Source organism: Felis catus, chromosome A1, assembly GCF_018350175.1.
Source record: "Felis catus isolate Fca126 chromosome A1, F.catus_Fca126_mat1.0, whole genome shotgun sequence".
Lineage (NCBI taxonomy): Eukaryota > Metazoa > Chordata > Mammalia > Carnivora > Felidae > Felis > Felis catus.
The window spans coordinates 214,943,756-214,968,602 of record NC_058368.1 but is presented as its reverse complement, the minus strand read 5'-3'; the positions used below and the strand labels follow the sequence as shown (position 1 = coordinate 214,968,602).

General features: G+C 34.8%; 1 long non-coding RNA gene across 1 annotated transcript; it reads right to left on the bottom strand.

Annotated features, from left to right (window-relative positions):
• Nucleotides 1-9,069: 9,069 nt before the first annotated feature.
• LOC123385339 lies at nucleotides 9,070-23,045 on the bottom strand. The gene is made up of 3 exons (XR_006597670.1): nucleotides 22,822-23,045; nucleotides 11,094-11,194; nucleotides 9,070-9,932 (listed from the first exon to the last, which is right to left on the bottom strand). It is a non-coding gene; the product is annotated as an uncharacterized LOC123385339 (long non-coding RNA).
• Between the last annotated feature and the right edge of the window lie 1,802 nt (nucleotides 23,046-24,847).

Genomic DNA, 24,847 nt, shown 5'->3' with positions numbered 1-24,847 from the left:
TAAATAAACATAATAAAAAAAATTTTTAAACTGAACACATGCCTACTCTCTGACCCATGAATTCTACTTCTAGGCATATAATTTATTTTCTTACTTTAAGTCATAAATATGAGTGACACATCTAGTAACAAAACTCCATACTTCCTAAAGCTACTTTCTAGACTTTCTACTATATCATTTTATTTTTATTTAGTTTTTATTTATTTTAGAAAGAGAGAGCATATGTGAGTGGGGGAGAGGAAGAGAGTGGGTGGGGGTGAGGCGGGGAGAGGGGGGCGGAGAAGGAAAGAAAGAATCCTAAGCAGGCTCCATATTCAGCATGGAGTCCAACACCAGGATTGATCACACAATCCTGGGATCATGACCTGAGGCGAAATTAAGAGTCAGATGTTCAATCAACTGAGCTACCCAGGTGCCCCTGCTATATCATTTTAATTTACAGACTCAGGAGTATAAATTTTAAGACTTGCCTTTGATCTGAAGTACACAACTTTTGTAGATGTAACATCTATCGATACTTATTTATTGTCTTTACTAATCAATACTATTTAAAAAAAAACTTAGGATGATAATCAAATTGAAGGCATATTTTGCAGAGCTTCAATGAAACAAAATAACAGCTCAACAAAATTTTTACATAGTTTTTAAGTCTCTAGGGCAATAAGGAAGTATTTATTTCGACTATAAAACACAGCCAAATACAAATCATAGCCGATCTCCTTACAATATTCTTTCTAACCTATTTTCTTACTCTCCCACACCACAGCTGCCCATTATTTTTCTCCTTTCCTAAATCCTGAAAAGTATTTCAATCAATTAAGCCAAAATAGAATTCCAGTTCCTTCTCTTTGTCTTTGTCTCTGTCTGTCTGTCTCTCTTTCTCTCTCTTTCTTCCAGCATTCTCCCTATGTATGATTTTAATCCTCCTGACTTTGGGTCTCTATGCATTTTCACTCACCTACTCTTTCACTTAATGATGGGCATAATGTGAACCATGGAAGTTTTCATGGTATCCATTTTTTCTCCAGTAATTAATGGAACCCAATAAGCATAATTCAAGATCTAATGACAAAGACTGAATTAGCAATGTACTTGTAAGCCAAGTCTTAACACAGGTAGTAGGAGTTTCTGGGTGCTTCCAGGAAAAGTTTCCCATCTTCTCAAAAGAGATCCAAGAAAGAGAAGGGCATTCTATGTCTGCATACACTTGCAAATGCTGCAGCCATGTTTCCTCAATATGGGGGAAAAGAAAACAGGTGAGGATAGTAAGCAGAAGTCTGAGTAAATCAGTCCTAACATTTGCCTGCCAATGGACCACCAATTCCTATGTTAATTAAGAAACAAACAAAACAAACAAAAAACAAACAAACAAAAACTATTGTTCAAGCTAAAATAATTGAAGGTTATTGTTTGTAATAAAATGCTTCTTAGTGGAAATAAGAGATCTTTACAACAGCTTAAGCATCATTGAGCAGCAGGATATATTTCTACTAGCCTTTGATTTGAAGTACACAACTTTTATTTATTTTATTTTAGAGAGTGTGCGTGTGTGTGTGTGTGTGTGTGTATGTGAGTTGGGGGAAGGGAGAGAGAGTGTATATGGGGTAAGACCATAAGATTCAAGGAAAGACAAGGGGGAATGATAAATTCTTTCATGAAAGACTGGAGGAGTGGGGAGGAAGAGACAGTAAAAGGTCCTGCATGATTTTGTGTTTCAAATACAATAAAAGTGATTAGTTCATTTAATTAAATAAATGATGAAAGTTTGTTTTCTTAATCATCAAATGAATACCAGAATTATATATTAAATTAATATAAAACTGTACTCTTCAAACATTTGACAGTTTTTAAACAAATTTTAGCTTCATTTTATAGAATCTAAATATTCATTTGTAGTTTTACTATTTTCTCCCCAAATTGATAGACATCTAAAAAGACTTAGTAACAAGTCTTTAATTTATCACAATTATGTATTAATGAAGAAAAATTAACCTATCTAAATTAACCCATCTTTATTATTCAGTGGCTAGTGTGCAGTTTAGATGTTTCAAAATGTGGTCTCTTAGAACAAGATAAAACTAATTATACTTGTGTGTTAATGGGCAAATTAATTTTATGTGGTCAATATTGTTTTAAACCTCACACTTAATTATTTTACAGGCACCAGAGTTTTCTAAAGGGTGTGACATGCTATATCTTATTTGACTTATCAACTTTTGGAATTATTGAATTCTCAAGTGAACCTTTTAAGAAAATACATTTTGTTTAATTTTGCTGCATTTTTGTTATAATTGGATTGTGTCTATACAAGAAGAAAATGGCAAGTTGGAGTATGTAGTTGCTATGGAAGAAATCAAATTTGGCTGCATGCACTTCACTATTTTCTAATGCCTGAGACTGACTTACATATTTAGAATAACAGAGTCAACCATGCATTTCACAAGCATTGTTTACATTAGTATGTTTGTATTTATCTAGTAGGCGAAATATTCAGATGCATAGATATCCTAATTTTAAAATGGGTATTTGATCTCAAGAACATGTAACATCAATTTATTTCCTGGAATTTATCCTGATCATGTATTATATTCATGGGTTTTATTATTTTGAAACTAAAAAAAGACGGAGATTATAAAATTATGATAGTAACTCAAAATGTTTGTTTACCTTTCCTCCCTCTCATCTTGGCAATGATGGAGTAAGATGGACTGAATTTGGCCTTCTGTCTTAAAATGTACTTAACTGTGTTCAGACAATAGACAACAGGGAGCACAGGGCTGTAGTACTGAGAAAAGGAAAAATGAGGTGAACCTAAGATTGTCCAGGCTTCATGCCAGGAGGCATATTCTGAATCACAGGGCAGGAAAGAAGATCAATAGAGTGTGGCAGTCTTACTAAATTGAGGAGACACAGATCAGGGTTCATAGATGTAGCCGCAGGTGGTGGGATAGAGATCTAAAGAGAGGGGAAATAGTCAAGAAAAGAACTTCAAAAGTCTGCATTCCCTTGAATCTTTATTGAATATTAAGATATTCATATATAGGATCTAACTCCACAGGGTGATGCAATAGAGTGACTAGCTGGGAGCTGACTTGTTCCCAGAAGTCACCTAAGAGCTGGGAATTATTTCTGCCCCCATCAGATCACAAAGGCTTCAGTAATCAAATACAACATTTACTAGAAACTCCAGAGGGTCATGCCTAAGTAATGAAGATAAATTACTCAGAGAGTAAATGTTATTTTAGACAATCTTAATAAAACATTAAAATAAGCCTCAAAATGATCATACAGAACTAAAAGTAACTTAACAGCCAACCAGAAAAAAAGGACGAAATGTGTATTAAGGAAAGTCTAAGAAGTTCAAAAGATGTTCAACAACAATAATAAGTTACTAGACACGCTTGGAAATGGGAATATGTGAAAAATAACGAGAATAGAAAGAAGTCCAAAGACAGAGATGGTAGAATAAGCTAACACAATAAAAAAGCTATTAAAAGTAAAATCAAGATAGAAAAAATACATGAAGATAATGAGGAGGGAAATGTAACATAAAAAAGATCCAGAGGAGCCTAGGTGGCTAAGTTGGTTGAGTGCCCAACTCTTGATTTTGGCTCAGGTCATGATCTCACGATTCAGTTCATGAGTTTGAGCCCCGTGTGGAGTTCGGCACTTACAGCATGGAGCCTGCTTGGGATTCTCTGTCTATCTGTCTGTTTCTCTCTCACACACACTCACACACACACACACACACACACACACACACACACCACATTAAAAAAAAAACTTTTAAAAAGGATCCAATTCACTATCTAAAATAAAAAAATATTCTTTTAATTTAATGTAGCCCCACTTGCTATATTTGCTTTTTTTCCCATGCTTATAGTGTCATATCCAAGAAACCATTGCTAAGAACAATGTCAACAAGTTCTCCCCTATGTTTTCTTCTAGGAAATTTATAGTTTCAGGTTGAAAGTTTCAGTCTTTATTTTATGTTTATTTTTGCATATAGTATAAGGATTCAATTTTACTTTTTTGCATATGCATATCTAATTTTTCCAATGTCATTTGTTGAAAAGACCATCCTTTCCACATGTGTGTTCTTGGCAACTTTGTCAAAGATCAGTTGACCATATATACAGGGGTTTATTTCTGAGCTCTATATTTTTTCCAGTGGTCTGTATGTCTGTCTTAATGCCAGTACCATATTATTTTCATTGTTGTAGCTTTACCAACCTAAGCATCCATTGACAGATGCATATATAAAGAAAATGTGTATATACATATATATAGACACACATATATGTGTATATGTAAATATATATAAATGTGTGTATATATCTATATCTATATCTATCTATATCTATCTATATCTATATCTATCTACCTATATATATATATATATATATATATATATATACACATATATTTCAGCTTTTTAAAAAAGATGGAAATTCTGTCATTTACAACAACATAGATGAACCTGGAGAACATCCTACTAAGTTAAATAAATTCCATCACAGAAGGACAAATACTGCAGGATTCCACTTATATGAGTTATATAAAGTAGTCAAACTCAGAAGCACAGAATACATTAGTGGTTGTCAGAGCTGGAAGCTGACAAAATGGGGAATTGTTATTCAGTGGCTATGAAGTTTCAGTTATGCTAAATGAATAAGTTCTACTGTTCTACTGTTCAACATAATATCTATAGTTAAGAATGCCACATTGTGCACTTTAGAATTTGTTAATAAGGTGTATAGATCTCTGGGGTGCCTGGGTGGCTCAGATGGTTAAGTGTCTGGCTTCAGCTCAGGTCATGATTTCATGGCTTGACTCGTAAGTTTGAGTTCCACACTGGGCTCTGTGCTGACAGCTCAGAGCCTGGAACCTGCTTCAGTTTGTGTGTCTCCCTCTCTCTCTGCCCCTCTCCTGCTGGTGCTCACTCTCTCTCTATCTTCAAAAATAAATAAGCAACAAAAATAAAGAAGGTGGATAGATCTTATATTAAGTGTTTTTATACACACACATACGTACACACACACACACACACACACACACACACACACACACAATCCAAAATGAAAAGCAACAACTAATGGAAAGAAGGAATTTCTTAAAGTGAGATATACCTGTTATCTTAATTGTGGTGATGGTGTCATGGGTGTTTGCATGTCCAAATTCATCAAATTTCACACATTAAATATATGCAGTTCTTTTTATGTCAATTATAACTCAGTAAAGCTATTAAAATTAAATGAATAGACCAAAAAGTCCATTGAGTATGATTAATAGCATAGTAGACTCTGAAGAATACATTATTAATAAACTTGAAAGGCAATGGAAATTATTCACATGGAGCATAAACAGAATGAAAAGAATGAAAAGTCTGAGTAATCTGTGGGGCAACAACATGTGGTTGTACATACGTGTAACTGAAGTCCAAGAAAACAAAGGTAGAAAGATAACCTTTCCCAAATTTGAATCATAATCAAAACCATAAAATCTATTCATCAAAGAAATTCAACAATATGAAAACAAAATAAACAAAATAACAAACATAAAAATTAACATAAGTTTCTGATGAGAAATAGAAACAACCCACTCCAGAAGGGATGGCAATATTATCTTTAGGGATAAAATTAAGAATTTGTCGATATAATGCATTTGTTATTCTTATAGATATCAATTTGTTTTATATCCAATTAAAATATATTTTTAAATGAAGAGAAAAAGGCTTGTTCTGGATGACCAGTGCTAAGGAAACTTGTTGCCAGCAGACTTCCACTATAAGAAATGTTAAAGGAACTTTGACAAGAAATGTTAAAGACAAAAAAAATGATAGCAGAAATAAAAACCATGAAATTATGCAAAGAGAATACGATAAGTAGTAAATGGGTAAATACACGCAAAAGTATTATTTCACTTCTTAATGTTTAAAAGATAATTACATTTTAGCAAACTTTTAACAAATAATCCAATTAAAATGGGCAGAGGACCTGAATACACAGACATTTTTTCAAAGAAATGTACAGATGGCCAGCAGACACATGAGAGGATGTACAACATCAGTAATCATCAGGGAAATGCAAATCAAACCCACAGTGAGATATGACCTTGCACCTGTCAAAATGGCTAGAATCAAAAAGACAAGAAATAACAAGTGTTGGCAAACATGTGGAGAAAAAGGAACTGTTGTGCATTGTTGGTGGGAATGCAAACTGGTACAGCCACTAGGGAAAAAAGTATGGAGTTCCTCAAAAAAAATTTAAAATGGAATTACCATATGGCCCAGTAATCCCATCTACTTGGGTAGATTCTATCTACCCAAGGAAAACAACAATGCTAATTTGAAGATATATGCACCTTTATGTTCATTATGACATCATTTACAATAGCCAAGATATGGAGCAACCTGAGTGTCCATTGATAGATAAATGGATAAATAAAATGGATAAAGAATACACACACACACACTATATCACATTTTCTTATTTTCACATACACACACACATACATACATACATATGGTGGAATAATAGTCATAAAAAGAATGAGACATTGCTATTTGCAACAACAAAGATGGACCTAGAGGGTGTAATGCTAAATGAAATAGGTTAGATACAAAAAGGCAAATACCATATGATTTCGTTCATATGTGGAATTTAAGAAACAAACAAAAAAAATGAACAAAAAGGATAAATAAAAAACAGACTCTTAAATACAGAGAACAAACTGGTAGCTTCCCGAGGAGATGTGGTATAGGGATGGATGATACAGATAAACGTTACAAAAAAAGAAGAAATAAATATAATTGTTTTCTTTTAATAAATTTTAAAATAGCAGTGTGTTATAGAAGATGTATCATATGCAGAACTAAAACTAATCTCTCTTAAAGAGCACAAGGAAAGGAGGAGGAAATATATTGATATAAATACTTTACATTCAACATAAAGTGGTATAATATTATTTGAAGGACTACTATGATAAGTTAAAGATGCATAGTTTAAAGATTAGACTAACCACTAAAGAAATACAACTATGATAATCAATACACTATAGCTAACAAGCCTCTAGTGAAAATAAAATATTCAAAACACTCTATTAATTAAAAAAAGCCCAGTGAATTCAAAACATTTAATTTAAAGTAAGGCAGAAAAAGGAGAAATAAAAAAAGGATAGAGCAAATGGAAAATAAATGGTTAGAATGGTGGCATTCAGGCTAACCATATTGATAATCTCACTAAATAAAAATGGCCTAAAAATTCTCATTAAAAAGTACGCGTTGTCTTACTGTATGAAAGTAAGAATTCATTATACCTTTTCTGTAAGAAAATAATATTTAATATAATAAATAAAATAGATTAAATGAATAATGGAAAAAGTAACACACAAACCCTAATTACAGGAAATTTAAAGTGGCTGCCCAGTACCATTCAAAGTAGACTTCACGAGAAAAAATATTAACAAACTGTGGGGGTGGTCACTGAAAAAAATGTGACTGACAGTTGAGCTGGACCCAGGTGACTGGAGCCTCCTCACCAACTCCCCTGTCCTCGGAATGTGGGTTCCATTTGCCTTTCCTGTTCCTGGGTACTGCTGTAAGGACATAACCTTGAGATAGTGATGTGGTGTTGAGAACACCTGCACGGTTTAGGGGACTTAACCCAGATAAGGCCCCTTCAGAAACTTTTCAGATTTGGCAGGCAGGTGCAGGGGTACATTCATCAAGCTGCTGCCCAAGACAACCCTCACATGTAGGTTCCCTTTGCTTATGCAAACTGCCAGCTACCAACCTGGAGTGGCCTTCCTCTTTCTTTGTTCTCTCCCTGCCCTTTGCATACGGAAGCCAGTTTCAGATTACACCAGGGAAGCTCCTGAGAGGGTTTCAAACCAACACAGGCATAAAGTGGAATATTTCACAATGATTAAAGGGCCAATTCAATAAGGAACTATAACAATTCCAAATATATACATCCCTAATAACTGAACTTCTACATACATAAAAGCAAAAACTCAGAGAAGTAAAAGGACAAATAGACAAATTTACAAGTATATTTGGAGATGCCAACACATATCTCTTAGCATCCTATTGATATGAAACTTACTCACAAAATCAATCTAAATATAAAAGATTTGAATAACAATATCAAACAGCTTAATGTATTAATATTTATAGAAAATTCCACCATACAACTAACATGAAGAGAATCCGCATTCTTTTCAAGGGTACATGGAACATTCAACAAGCTAGAACATATGATTGGTAATGAAACAAATCTCAACAAATTTTAAAAGACTAGTATAGAGTTAATATGTGACCGATGAGAAAAAATAAATTAAGAAAAGAAAAAACAGACTCAACAAATGCTTAATATCTAAACAAAACAGTTATAAAATAATGTGCGGACAAGACATCTACATTTTAAACAGAGTAGTAGCCAAAAATGGACAAAAACAATGAAATGGAAATTAAATGTACTAACTACAGTAGCACCTAGCCAATGTATATTCTGTCATGTGTTATTAAATCTCTCAGGAAAAATTAACTAATATTTATTTCAATCTTTGTAGAGATAATTTACAGAAAAATTGAAAATCATTTAATTTATTTCTAAATCTACCATCTGTTTGGTAACAACCCAATTAATTATGCATACACACAGGTAAAATTAAAAGCTTTTCCCATTTATAAATATTAATGAATAATTCCCAATAGAATAGTAACAGCTTTAATCTAACACTATGTATTTCTAAATGTACCATACAGGATTTATGCTAGAAATGTAAGTCTGGTCAAAGAAGGATAGATTCAAATGTCTCTTCAATGAATTATTTCTTAAGAGTAAAAAAGAACCGTCTGAAGCAAATATATCATCATAACTTGGAAATAATAAACATATTAAGACTTGATAAATTTATTTTATTTTATTTTTTAATATGAAATTTATTGCCAAATTGGTTTCCAAAAGACTTGATAAATTTAAATGAAGGTTGTATATGCGTAAGGTACATTAGCATACATACTGTTCTGTATATTTGAAATAACATAAAATATGAATTTGACCAATCAGTACATTTAAAAATCTATTGACATTAGTGGTTCTCTTTCTGGCAACAACGTAGATGCTTCTAATGGATATTGGCAAAGCTATAAATTATGGATAAAACCAAAATCAAAGAACTACCTGAAGCTACTAGAAAATTAACAAAAGTGGGCAGAATATTGAGATGGTTTCACACTTGAAAGAAAGGAACGACACTTCATGGATCACAGCACTTGGCCTGAAAGCAGGCTGTAGTCAGCAACATAGAGGGCAGAGAGAGTTTTACAGAAACCTGCAGTTTTACTGGCCTGAAGAACCAGAGGGCAGGGTTTGGAGTAAAAATGAAGGGTAGAAAACCCAGAAAGAATAAAACCTGTGAAAGTGTTGGTTATCTACTGCCAAATTATAAATATAAAACTTAATATCTAAAATAACAATAATCAATAAAATTGTCCTTCACAGTTGTAGGGGTTGAATAGGCATCGTTAAACAACTCTCCCTGGATGTTTCTCATACAGTTGCAGTTAGATGGTGACTGGGGTTAATGTCATCTTAAAGCCTGTCACTTACACAACTGTTGGTTGATGTTAACTACAAATGGAGATCTCAGGACTGCTGTCCAAAACAAACAAACAAAAATTGTGAAGGCTGTATTGACCTTTATTATCTGCTCTTAGAAGTTGCATAGCATTACTTCTGTATTAGGATTGCTCAGGAGAAAGAGAATAAAATACATATGCATGAGGAGATTTTAATATAAGAATTGGCTCACCCAACTGTGGAGGTCCAGAAGTTCCAAGATCTGCTGTCAGAAAGCTGGAGAACCAGGAAAGCCAATGGTGCAATTCAATTTGAGCCCAAAGCCGGGAGAATCAGGACCACTACTGTCTGAAGGCAGGATAAGATGGATGTTCCAGCTGATAGAGCATATTCACCCTGCCTCTACATTTTTGTTCTATCAGGTTCTCAGTAGATAGGGTGATGCCAACCTGCATTGGTGAGAGTGATTTTCTATACCCCACTGATTCAAATGTTAATCTCTTCCCAGAGACACACTCACAGCTACACCCAGAAATAATGCTTACCAGCTTTTTTTTTGGCATCCCTTAGTCCATCAAGTTAACACATAAAGTTAACCATCATAGTTAGAGGCCTGTCCAAATTTAAGGAGACCCCACACTCCTGATAAGGGTGTTTCTACATCATCTTATCATAAATGCATATGGGATATTGTGCTGTAGTGGGCAGAATAATGGGCCCTTTACAAAATGTCTACATCCAAGTCCCTGGAACCTGTGAATATGTTACCTTATGTAGCAAAATGGACTTGTAGATATAATTAAGATTAAGAACTTTGAGATGGAAGATTATCCTGGATTAGCCAGAAGGGCCCAAACTAGTCACATGAGTCATTCAAAATGGACAGACTTACCTAGTGATGGTCAGAGAGACATGACTACAGAGGAAGGGTCAGAAATATGTAACAACACTGACTTTGAAAATGGAGGAAGGGAGGGCATAGGTGACAGAGTGTGGACAAAACTCTAGAAAGTGGACCAAAAAAAAAAAAAGTGATTCTCCTCTTAGAGACTCTGGAAAGGAACTCAGTCATGCCAACATTTTTATTGTACCCAATGATACCTTTATTGGATTTCTGACCTAAGAACGGTAAGATAACAAATTTGTGTTGTTTTTTTTTTTTAATTTTTTTTTCCTTCAACGTTTATTTATTTTTGGGACAGAGAGAGACAGAGCATGAATGGGGGAGGGGCAGAGAGAGAGGGAGACACAGAATCGGAAACAGGCTCCAGGCTCTGAGCCATCAGCCCAGACAGAGCCTGACGCGGGGCTCAAACTCACGGCCCGCGAGATTGTGACCTGGCTGAAGTCGGACGCTTAACCGACTGTGCCACCCAGGTGCCCCCAAATTTGTATGTTTTAAGCAACTAAAATTTGTGGTGATTTGTTACAGCAGCAAGAGAAAACTAAAGATATTTCAAAAGATCAATTTAGCACAGAGGAAAGTTAAATTAAATACCTTGAACTTACCTTCCTCCTTTCCTCAGGTCTCCTGCTGGTTCTTTGGTTGACCAAAAAAGTAAAGAAGGCTGTGGATATTATCCATGCACATCACACTTGCAGGCACAGATCTAAGAGAAAAGTGAGAAGCAGATCTATATTGTGAGAAAACACCATAGATAGAAAAATTCTTCCTCTCTCTTAAAACTTAAGTAGGCTTTCCATGGAAAAGAACAGAGAACCTATTAATGGACCCACAAGTGTATAGCCAACTAATCTTCAACAAAGCAGGAAAAAGTATCAAATGGAAAAAAGACAATCTCTTCAGCAAATCGTCCTAGGAAAACTGAACAGCGACATGCAGAAGAATGAACCTGGACCACTTTCTTACACCATACACAAAAATAAATTCAAAATGGATGAAAGACCTAAATGTGAGATAGGAAACCATCAAAATCCTAGAGGAGAAAACAAGCATCAACCTCTTTGACCTCGGCTGCAGCAACTTCTTACTAGACATGTCTCCAGCGGCAAGGAAAATAAAAGCAAAATAAAATAAAAAGCAAAAAATAAAAAGAACTATTTGGACCTCATCAAGATAAAAACCTTCTGCATAGTGAAGGAAACAATCAACCTAGGCAACCTACAGAATGGGAGAAGATATTTGCAAATGACACATCTGATAAAGGGTTAGTACCCAAAATCTAACCCAACACCCAACACCTAAAACTCAACACCCAAAAAACAAACAATCCAGTAAAGAAATGGGCAGAACACATGAATAGACACTTTTCCAAAAAAGACATTCAGATTGCTAACAGACACATGAAAAGATGCTCACCATCACTCATCATCAGAGAAAGACAAATCAAAACCACAATGAGGTACCACCTCACACCTGTCAGGATGGCTGGTCAGATTTAGTGAGGATGCAGAGAAAGGGGATCACTTTTGCACTGTCGGTGGGAAGGCAAACTGGTACAACTGTGGAAAACAGTATGGAGATTCCTCAAAAATCAAAAATAGAACGAGCTTATGACCCAGCAATTGCACTACTAGCTATTTATCCCAAGAATACAAAAATGCTGATTCAAAGGGCCACATGCACCCCAATGTTTATACCAGTGCTATCAACAATAGCCAAAGTATGGAAAGAACCCAAATATCCATTGACTTATAAATGGATAAAGAAGATGTGGGGGGGGGGGTGTGTGTATGAATATTACTCAGCAATTAAAAAGAATGAAATCTTGCCATTTGCAACAACATGGATGGAACTAGAGTATATCATGCTAAGTGAAATAAATGATTCAGAGAAAGATAAACATAATATGATTTCACTCATATGATTTCACCAGATGAACATAGGGAAAGGGAAGGAAAAATAATATAAAAACAGAGAGAGGCAAACCGTAAGAGACTTTTAAACACAGAGAACAAACTAAGGGTTGCGGGAGGAGAGGTGGGTAGCAAAATGGGCTAAGTGGGTGATAGGCATTAAGGAGGGCACTTGTTGGGATGAGCACTGGGTGTTCTATGGAAGTGATGAATCATGGGGTCTACTCTTGAAACCAATACCACACTGTATGCTAACTAACCTTAACTTAAATTAATTAATTAAAAAATACTTAAGCAGGAATAATCTTCTTAATATACTAGAAATAATATCTCTATAGAGAATCTTTCTTTTCATGCATTTTGACATCTTTCAAATAATATTAACTTGTCTATTGACAAAATGAATCTATTTATTTAGGAAAAATATCTTGCATACATAATTTTACATGCCATACTTTATATCACATAGCTATATGTCTATATGGTATTAAAAATGACAGTCTTCCATGATGATTTCTGAAATTTGTAATGTAAAAATCATTGAAACTTTATAACAGGTTTAAATGATTTATGTCACACATTTCATCACATATGTCAAAGACTTTTGACTGTGGATTTAATATTTATGGTATTATATGTTATATCATACTATATCATATCATGTTATATAAATTATGTTAAAATTTTGCTTGTCTTTATAAATTTGTTTCCTGGGTTTTCATTTCTTCCCAAGTCTTTTTTATCCATTGATTTTTTTTTTCTAATTTGCATCTTCTGAACAGACCATATGTCTTTTGTAGTTGATGTTTTCATTTATGTTAAAACAATTTTTTTGGTGCATAATCCTTTCAAGTCTGTCATATGCCTTTGAAAGCTTCATTAATTCTTTTAGGCCACTAGCAAATTACTACTTCAGTGCACCAAATGGTCCCCTTGTCCCCTAAAATAGTTTATGCAGCTTCAAAAATAGTCCAACTTGCTCTCAAAAAAATAGCTTACTGCGGAAAGGCTGATGGTGAGAAAGTAAAGCGCAATTGATAGAACGTTATTGCTTGCCAGTGATTCAGTCCTCTCCCTCCTAGGTGGGAGCTGAAGAAACTCATGGTAGGATCCATGGAAGTCTCCGTGTAAACAGTGAATACACATATTTGCCAAAGAAAGCAGAATGCCATTTACTTTCATAAAAATAGATGTGCAGGTGTCTGTATAGAACTAAGGACAGGAATCATATGGAGGTTTCCCTAGGCTATGCAATGACTTGCATACCGTTACACACAGCAACAGATGCTTTTCAAAAAATGATAAAAATGAAAGGTATTTACATTCAATAGGGTTGAGGTAGCTCCAACGAGTCAATTTTGAAGGAGTCCCCTGTGATAAAGTGGAGCAATAAATAGAATAAATTATGTTTCAACAACATAAGCAACACAATTTATTTTAAACAGTTGAATAAATAAGTTTGTTGTGTTTTTACATTAGGGAAGAGATTCTAAAATATGAACTAATAGTTGATCACTCAGAGATATTTGTCCTTCAATTGCAAAGGGCATTATTTTTTAAAAATTTTTTAAGTTTTATTTATTTATTTTGAGGGAGAGAGAGAGAGAGTGAGCGAGCGAGCATGAGCAGGGAAAGGGCAAAAAAAAGACAGAGAATCCCAAGCAGGCTCCATCCTGTCAGTGTGGAGCCCGACACAGGGCTCAAACTCACAAACATGAGATCATGACCTGGGCCGAAATCAAGAGTCAGACACTTAAATAACAGCCACCCAGGCATCCTAACAAAGGCCATTAGTTTTAATCATCAAAATATTCTTTCTCCAAATATTTATTGAGAGTCAATAGTATTCAAGTTGATATAATTGCAAACAAAACAACTGCATGTATCTGCCCTAAAGAATCATCCTGTCTAGGAGAGAACATAAACCTTTTATATTATAAATATAATTTGAGATAAAAATGCTAAATACTGTTATGCTATTCTCTAGATGTATGATATATCTGTTGGGCCCACGTGGGTTATCCTATACTTTTAGTCTACTGTTTTCAAAATAACATTTATTTTGTTACAAAAAATTACTGACAACTTTGATTTGTAATAATAAGAAAAACTCTTTGGGTGAATAAGAAAAAAAAAGTTTCGTAGAAGTTTCCACCACTGATTAACAGAAATTATATGTGCTGAGTTGCAATAAGACAGATACCATATATGAGTGTTTGACATAAAGACTAATTACACTTTCCAATTCCTACAACTATGTCTCTACAATCTAATGAAACAATTTGTAAATTATGCATAGCTCAAGGTTTTTCCTCTTCAGTTATGTTATCTTTCATTGTATGTTTGTCAGTCTATCTGCCTATCTATCTATCTTTTACATATTTATGGATAAAATGGATTAAACTTAGCATACTATATTATAATTTTTGACTGGATATAAGAGAAAGTTGAAACATATGATGAAAACTCAGATTTGAATAGTATCATGACATCCTTGAAGAGGTGCCACATAATTACATAAAAGTGACCAAATGCTTCATACTAAATTGTGCCTTTTTTCACTGAATTATATATATATATATATATATATATATATATATATATATATATATATGCTTTTATTTATTCTTGAGAGAGAAAGCACATGAGTGCATGAGCAACGGAAGGCAGAGAAAGAGGGGGAGAGAAAATCCCAAGCAGACACTGCACTATCAGCTCAGAGCCCAATGTGGGGCTCAATCCTTTGAACCATGAGAAATAATCTGAGCTGAAATCAAGGGTCAGATGCTTAACTGACTGTGCTACCCAGGCGCCCCTGAATAATATATTTTACATATTTTTCCTAACAGCTCTTACTGACCTACCTCATTTTTACTGAAAGTAGCAGAATAAGGATGTACCATAATTTACTTAACTAATTACACTAGATAGGTGGTCTTATTATATCAAATTTTTACTGTTTTGCATTTAAGCAATATTAGTAATAAGTATGCTTGCACATGTATTCAGCAAATGTTTATGGGTATATTTTATAAGTAAATTTAATGTGGCTGTTTTATTAAAAGGTAGAGGTAGGTAAATTTTTTGATTTGAGTAAATAATGATAAATTACTCTCAATAAACTTTACACCATTTCACACATATTTTAGCATTATATAAAAATCCCTGCTTCCCCAAGACCTTGGTAATTTGACAATCACCAAAATTAATTTAGTTTGATTATGAAAATTCCTGAGCCCATGGTTATTTTCTTCTTCCCCAAGAAACTTCTGATATTATGTCAGAAATATGCTACCAGATAAACTTTATGTTTAAATCTTTTATCTTTATTAAAAAGTTTTAACAAAAAATTGAAGAAAAAAAGGAACCCAATTAAAAGCCACACGAGCAATGAAATGCACAAATATCAAAAGCCACCTGTAATCCCAGCCAGATTACTTCATCGTGAGTTGGAGTTTGTAGAGTAGGTACTGGTGATTCAGTCAGCATGAAGCTCAAAGTAAGCTCTAGTGTGGAGAGTACACATATTGGGAGACCAGACGTTGGAATGGCTGTGATTTATATGTCAGCACTGACAAGAAAAGGATAAGGTGTCTTCCTCTCAATGACCACTCTTCCTTTCTTCCTTCTTTTGTTTTTTAAAATATATTTTCTGGCTTCACACCAAATACATATTTTTTATACATCATCTGTCTTTCATCTCCTTTTCATTTCAAGCTTATTTCATTCTACTTTGATAGTATTATCCACACAACCACCCCATCTATACTCTTGCAGAAAAGTAGATTATTGAAAGATTAGTCCCATGACATTTCAACTGATTCCACGAATCATTTATTTAAAAGAAAATAATGACAACAAATAATAGTTGTCTTTTGCTCACTACTGCCTCAGAATAGCTCTTTTTGGTGAGGGTGAGTTATATATTCAATACACACTTAATTTGACAAGATCAGAACTAAATTGCTTTTCTGAGTAGTCCTGATTACAGCATATTGTGCTAAACTATTATGTCTAACTGTGTAATCAAATACACTATAAACTGTCTTTTCTCTGAAGCATGCCAATGCCATACAAAAAGGAAGTGGATAAGAAATACGCAGGTACAAATGCAAGCAGTTTACTTGGGAAACACACACGTGATGTTATACAAGGCATTTCTTCCAGAATCTGATCAAATAAACCTTTAAACACAGAGCTGGGCAGACAAAGCAGTGCATTACATTAGCACAGTATAACGAAACACCACAAAGACAAATAGAGAAGTCATCTCAAAACCTAGCAATTTATGCAATGTGTGTGCAGCTAGATAATGTAAAGTACAATTTTTTGACAACAGATCTAATGGAGTAATATTACAGGCATCCACAGCATATTCTACTGTGTCAATTCTCCAGAACTAAATCAGGACCTCTTTTGAATGAGAATAGTAGGTACTTCTGTATTCACTGAGAAACAGTCTAAGACCTCAATATTTTGGTTTAAGTACATTCTGAATGCCTTTATCTCATCAAATGCCCCCATGAATTAATTTGGTTTAAGCAATCTGTACAGAATAATGACAGCCCTCCAAGCCAAGCTTAATATATGGCAGTGTCCTCATGAATTGTTTTCATACATGTTAAGAAGAGCAACCATTTGTGATCTCCAAAGATACTAAAATAAAAAGTGTATAATTACAGTGTCTACTTATTACTTCTTCTTGATTAAATGAATATACCTTTGTTTTTAAACTATATATGCAAATATAAATCGTGGCCTCTCTGGGACAAGGTCACTGGGGGTAAAAATTGTACCCAGAAATCATGTAGAAAGTATAACGATTATTTTACAGAGACTTTCCAGTGGCCTACAATGATGCTACATCATCTCCAAGCATAGGGACAAGAAAGTATGAAAAGTTTGAGAGTACCACTGCATTGTTGAAAGAGAATGGTATAGAGGTAAATAAAACTGATATCTATTCTATTCTATTTTATGGTACAAAAATCACTCCACATTTCTAGATCTCAGTGGTAGTCTTCTAAATACCAATCATTTCTTAAGGTTTTTTTCCCCCTATATCTATGATAATTTAATTTTATACCTAACTTCAAGAATGTGGACATTTGGATAAGCATCCCTTTTTATTTTTTTTTTAATGTTTTATTTATTTTTGAGACAGAGAGAGACAGAGCATGAGCAGGGGAGGGGCAGAGAGAGAGGGAGACACAGAATCTGAAGCAGGCTCCAGGCTCCGAGCTGTCAGCACAGAGCCCGACACGGGGCTCGAACTTACAAACTGCAAGATCATGACCTGAGCCGAAGAGGGACGCTTAACTGACTGAGCCACCCAGGCGCCCCAGCATCCCTTTTTATTATCTCAAATAATGACAAAGACCACACTAGGAGTAAATTTTATAAAAATCCTTTAAAGTATTTAATGTTCGAGACTTCACTATCATGCATTAATTTATTAAATAACCTATTTTAAATAGCCTACGCTGTCACAAGACAAAACTGAAGTGGACCTTTTCACTGTACATTAAGTAGATTTAACTTTTCACAAAAAAAATTGTAAATACAAAGATTTGAACAGATGCAGGATTGATAAAAGTGTGGGTTCAAGACATAAAAGAAAACAGCCAGTCTAAATTATTTAGACCTAGTAAACAAACAGGCATGCCTTTCTTAATCCTCAGGCTGTTAAGACTGAATCAATGCATATCTTATAAAGATGAAAGGCCTAATTAAAAATAGGTACATTTCATTTGTAAACAAAAGAAAACAAAATAACTACTTAGATATAAATCTAACAAAACATGTACACGATTTACATGAGGAAAACTACAAACCCTGATTTAAAAAAAAAAAAACCCAAAGATCTAAATAGAGAGATATTTCATGTTCATGGATAGGAAGATTCAATATTACTTGAGATGACAGTTCTTCCCAAGTTGATGTGTATGTTCAACACAATCCAAATCAAAATCTCAACAAGATGTTTGTTCATATTGGCAAACTGATTCCTAAGATATATGGAAATTCAAAAGATGTAGAGTAGCCAGTCATATCAAAGAAATGAAAAAAAAATCTGAGGACTGTCACTACTCAACCTCCAAACTTACTATAAAGCTACAATAAGCAAGGGGCGCCTGGGTGGCACAGTCGGTTAAACGTCCGACTTCAGCCAGGTCACGATCTCGCGGTCTGTGAGTTCGAGCCCCGCGTCGGGCTCTGGGCTGATGGCTCAGAGCCTGGAGCCTGTTTCCTATTCTCCCTCTCTCTCTGCCCCTCGCCCGTTCATGCTCTGTCTCTCTCTGTCCCAAAAACAAATAAATGTTGAAAAAAAAAAAAAAGCTACAATAAGCAAGACAAAGTGGCACTGGTGAAAGAATGGACAAATAAATTAATGGGACAGAATAGAGAGCCCAGAGAAAAAGACTTACACACATTTAGTCAACTGATCTTTGGTAAAGGACAGGAGACAATTCAATGAAGAAAGGATGGGCTTTTCAACATATTGTGCTGGAGCAGGTAGACATCCACATGCCAACCATCACCACCACCATCATCATCATCATCTAGACACAGACTTTACTTTTTTTTTTTTTTTACAAAATTTAACTCAAAATGGGTTGTAGACCCATTACTGTAAATGCAAAACTATACAAATTCTACAAAAGAAGGAAAACTAGGTGGCCTTGAGTTTGGTGATGATTTTTTTTTTTAGATATACGGTGGTGATTCATAAAAGAAAAAATTGTTAAGTGGGACTGTATTAAAATAAAAACTTGTCCTGCAAATGACAAAATGACACTATTAAGGAAATGAAAGGACAAATCACAGATTAGAAGAAAAAAATTGCAAAATATATTTGAAATAGGGGCGCCTGGGTGGCTTAGTAAGTTAAGTGTCCAACTTGGGCTCAGGTCTTGATCTCACAGTTAGTGAGTTTAAACCCCACATCAGGCTCTGTGCTGACAGCATGGAGCCTGGAGCCTGCTTCGGATTCTGTGTCTTCCTCTCTGCCCCTCCCCCACTCATGGTGTGTCTGTCTGTCTGTCTCTCTCAAAAATAACTAAAAACACTAAAAAATTAAAATATATATAAATGTGAAATAAAATCCAAAACAGTGAGAACACCAAATGTTGGCCAGGGTATAGAGAAATAAAAATCCTCATTCATTTTGTTGGGAGTACAAAATGGCATAGCCACTTTTAGAAGACAGTTTGACAATTTATTAGAGAGCCAAACATATAGTCTTATCAAACAATTCACCAACAGTGGTCCAAGGTATTTACCCAAGTGAGTTGTAAACTTATGTCTACACAAACACCTACATGCAGATTGTGTATAGCAGGTTAATTTATAATTGCTACCAAGATGTGACTAATTAAACAACATATATATGGTACATCCATACAATGGAATATTATTCAGAGATATAATGAGCTATCAAGATATGAAAAGACATGGAGGCACCTTAGATAAATATCGTTAAATGAAAGAAGCCAGTGTGAAATGGCTATACACTGTGATTCCAACTATGTGACTTTTTAGAAAAAGGCAAAACTACAGATACAGTGAAAAGACCAGCAGTTGTCAAGTTTTGGGGCAAGGGAAGGATGCATGAATAAGTAAGAGAACAAAGAAGTATTAGGGCAGTGAAACTACTCTATATAATAATGTAATGGTGGATACATGACACTATGCATTTGGCAAAATTCATAGAACTGTACAATACAAAGAGCAAATCCTCATACAAACTATAGACTTTTGTTCATAATAATGTATCAATATTGGTTCATCAGTTGCCAAAAAAAAAAAAAGTATCACACTAATACAAAATGCCAATAGCAAAGGAAACTTTCTATGTGGGGAAAGAGGGATTATGGGAACTCTCTGAACTTTATGCTCAATTGTTCTGTAAACCTGAAACTTATGTAAAAAATACTTTTTTTTAAAAAATATGTGTGTCCTATTAAAAATTTTAGTAGGAAAATTAGCTCAAAGCACAACATATAAGAATGAGCAACTATCTAAGGAGTATGTATCTAGTTTTTAAAAATCTAAAACAGGAAAATCAGAGAAACTCTAGGAACATTTACCAGACTATAGGCTTTTGGAATACAAGTGATGTATAACTCAGGCTTTTCCATTTAGAGTATTTTCTGTGTGAATATACAGAAGAATATCGCAAAGGGAAAGAAGGGATTTATACTCAGAGAACAAAGCCTTGAGAGTTCATCACCTTCGTGTATATCTTCTAACAGTCGAAGAAACTAAATATGTCATGGATTATTCAGATCAACACTTTGAAAATCAATGTACTCCCAAAGCTTATGTCCCTCTTCTGAGTTTCCCTAGGGTCTGTACCAAAGTAACATTTGATCTCTTGAATAAACAGATAGTCTTTGTTTGTGACTCCAGATCAAAGCTAGTACACAGATGGGGAATCTCATGGGAAAGGAAGTAGAAAGAATCTGTGGCTCATACTAAGCTGGCTATATTTTCTGACTTCCTAAGTGTCTATAAAAAGCTACTAAATCACCTGGTTATCGACATGACTGTGAGAAAAATACTTTAGATATTTTTCACTGCATTTTGCTCTTGGAAAAAAAATTTTAAAATGTTTATGTTTTATGTTTTCATAAAAAATCTTTTCTTGCTATCCTCAATAAGCATAATCCTTGTTTTTTTTTTCATGTTACCTTACCTACAGGGAGGTTACATTGGTGTATGTTATGCTGATTGAAAGCACATCCTAATGTCCCTAAAAGTGTGCCATTGACTTATCGATGACAATTCTGAGTCTGCCTTTATCCAAAATTGGTAAAAGACAACCCATTCTCTGCGTGTGTGTGCATGCATGCACGTCAATGGGTGTATATTGCTCAGTTGATTGCATTCTAGCTAGCTCCATGCCTGCTTGTCATCACCAAGCATAACACAAAATAAAAGGCACTTCCTAAACACCACAAAATACAATCAGGTGGCTACAAGAAGAAAACCACATAAATAAGACACCGTGGGCTTCCTTGAGAAGAGTGTTGCTATGGGAAAATGTGTTTTGTGCTCTTGAAAGCACACGGACAAAATGAACTTTTAGAATACAAGTCATTCAGGGGAAGGGACCGCCTGGAGGTAAAATTCTTCTAGCATGGTGAGAGGAAAAGATTACTGTTAAATCCCAAAGCTAGTTACTGGTTATGTCTGGTGTCTAGGTCACCTGCCCTCTAGTTCACTGCTCTTTCTACTACATTTTACTGCTTTTGTTCTTGGCTTCTCAACTACCAAATCAAATTTGACAAGTCCCACTTAAGGTTACCATCGCAGATCACTAGCGTTCATTTCCCTAGCACCTTGAATCCAAAGGAAAATAGAATAAGGAAAGTAGAAAAAAAATAAATCCTTGGGTTCAAAAGAAAGTGCAGAAGGCCATGCCTTTCCCAGGGCTACAGATATCATTAATGTATACATACAGTTCTGGAAAAAATAAGCACTCTGTGCTACTGATGTTACTAGTTTTCTGCTCAAATTGTGTGTGTTGATGTAACACTGCTGGTCATGCCTTTGTCTTCTGATGTGCTGTTTCATTTTTAGATTACCAAGGTTTTAAAGTACTTTGGTGGCAAATTAAGAAACAATTTTGAGTATGTGCTCTTTTTTTCCATATAGAAAAGAGCCTTGAGTCAGTAAGAAGACTTACTGTGACTCACCTTGCTGTCTCTAAGAAGTTTTTACTTTCTTTTCCATTCAATTTGGTACTATTTCTGCCCCCACCTTTGATTTATGGAGCCTTAAATCCCAATAAAGGGTCTATCAATTCTGTCTCATTTTTGCATCATCCTTAATTCACACAAAGGAGAGAAATTATTTGAAAATAAAGAACTTCTATATTGTTTGGCGTAAGTGCTTATGGAGGTTGATATTGTTGCTTAAATCCTTATACAAGGCAATCTACATCTACCCTGTACGTGAAATGGGGGTATGATCAACTCATTTTAATTAAATTGTTACCTTTTGTAAATCAGGAATAATAAATTTTATTAAGGAGCAGATAATGTTGAACAGTGTCGGCTACATAATAAGCGCAAAGTGAGTACAACCATTGCTGTTTTGTTGTTGTTCTTATCAATCTGGCCATTCACCATCTGCCCCTCCAGATTCATCATATACCCTTCTCTGCTCTGTTTCATGCTCTGGGAGGTTGCTCTTGTGGAATGCCTCCTCTGGGCACCCACTTTCTGGCTTTCTGTTGGTTGCTGCCCATGGAGGCACTGCAGGATGTTAGAGAACAGAAGGAGAGAGCTATTGAGGAATTTATTGCCTCCACTTCTGAGCTGCCCTATGAAGTGGCTGATGACAGTTATCTTGAGTTGTGGCCCCTCTAGGTGGCTCATCATCTATGGTTACAACTCTTACTCAGTTCTCTTACCTCCTTGGCTCCAGGTCAAGGATGCTTCCAGTGTTACTAGCCTCTTCATTATCCCTTGCTGGTTCCATTTCTTCTTTCAATGACTCTATAAATAATCCTTCATTAAACTTCCTTCAGTCACGTCTTCTAAGTGTGTTATGTGTTCTCAGCTAGGAAAGTGGAACCTAAAATAGTAATACCAATTACCACCTCTGCCATCACATCACCAACATCACTACGAGAACACTACTAGGGATATGAATAAAACTAGTAGTACTGTTCCTATTCCAATTACTATTATTACTATTATTACTCCTGCTGCTGCTGCTGCTGCTGCTGTTACTATTACAGGAAGTAGAATAATACCAGCAATGATATTAATGTCACCATGCTGCGGATGAGGTGATAGCACAAATTATACTTATTTACTTCTCTGAAGTAAGGAATTCCAGCATCACACCTTTCAAATTTAGGGCATTCTTCTCTTAGTTCCTTTTATTCTTCTATACTGCCCAAAGACAATTTCCATTTACTTTCTTCTTTAATAACTGCCTAACTTTGACTGACCTTTTAAATTTCTATCCCCAGAACCATAGCCCACTCCACAGAAGAAAGAAATCATCTGACACATTAGTTTCATACTCTTATTTACATGACAAACCGATCAAACAAGTTAGGTGGTAATATAACTGTAGACAGAAAATCATCATAGGCAAGAGAATAACAAAGATATCAGGCATTCTCAATGGCAATAAAGTGTGACAGGTGTAACAGACATCACACCCATCACATATTCTTTCTGATCAATTTACTATGGTTTCATCAGGACCTGTCTTATTTCATAAAAATAAGGCCAATTTAAGAACCGAATCAAACACTTCTATAATTGAAGTCATGAAATAAAAAAAAAAATTAAAAAAGCAGAATCAGACCTATAAATACAGAGAACAAACTGATGGTTGCCAGAGAGGAGGGGGTGGAATTATGGGCAAAATGTGTGAAGGGGAGTGGGAGATACAGGCTTCCAGTTATGAAATAAGTCAGCAATAAAAGGCACAGCACAGGGAATATAGTCAATGATATTGCAATGTGTTATATGGTGACATATGGTAGTAGTTACACTTGCATTGAACAGAACATAATGTATAGAGAAGTTGACTCACTATGTTGTACACCTGAAACTAATGTAACATTGTGTGTCAACTATACTCAAATAATTTTTTTGAAAAAAGATATTAGCTTCACAGATAGCAAAAAAGAAAGAAGAAAACAGTCATGAGGAGACTACATTGTGTAAGTTATCACTGCCACAGGCCCTACCTCTGTGTATTTGCCAAGAATCTTGTAGACGGCTGAGTGCTGGTAAATATCACTAGCTGGGCTAATGCTGTGGGAATTTTGATCTCTTGAGACACTGGCTGACATTTTATCATACCGTGAACATTCTCTTTATTTAAAAATAAAACACATTGTGTTCTTCAATGGCGTGAATTCTTCATACTATTTTCATATTTTCTTTATTTTAAAATTGTTTCAAAATAGATCCCATCCAAAAACATCCAATTTAGAAGCAAAATGCCTTATTTACACATATCTCTTGAGCTAGTGATATTGAATTATCTTATAACTCCGTTGTCATTTCCACTAAATTTTAAAATTCCTATATTGTGTTAGTTCTAAGAGGCACTGACACATATCCCTTAACAACAAACTGACTCATGTTCAAAACTCATTACCTCCTAATGCCTAATAAAAATGAGCACTATACGCACACAAAAAAAAGAAATTTTTAATATTAAAAATCCTCAGTCCCACAGACTCCGCAGTTTGACCTTCAAAACCAAGGTAGTCATTGATACAGAAAAAAAAAAATCACAGGAAGCAGTGTTTCGATTGTCATGCCTGCCTCATTCTATTTGGCAAGTTTAAGTATTTTATTATGCTATACATGCTTCTTTTTATATGGTCGTAATTGTGAGAGGCATGTAAATGACAGTCTCAAAATGAGTCTTATTTTGGAGTCTTGTTAGTTTGAAGCAGCTGTCAA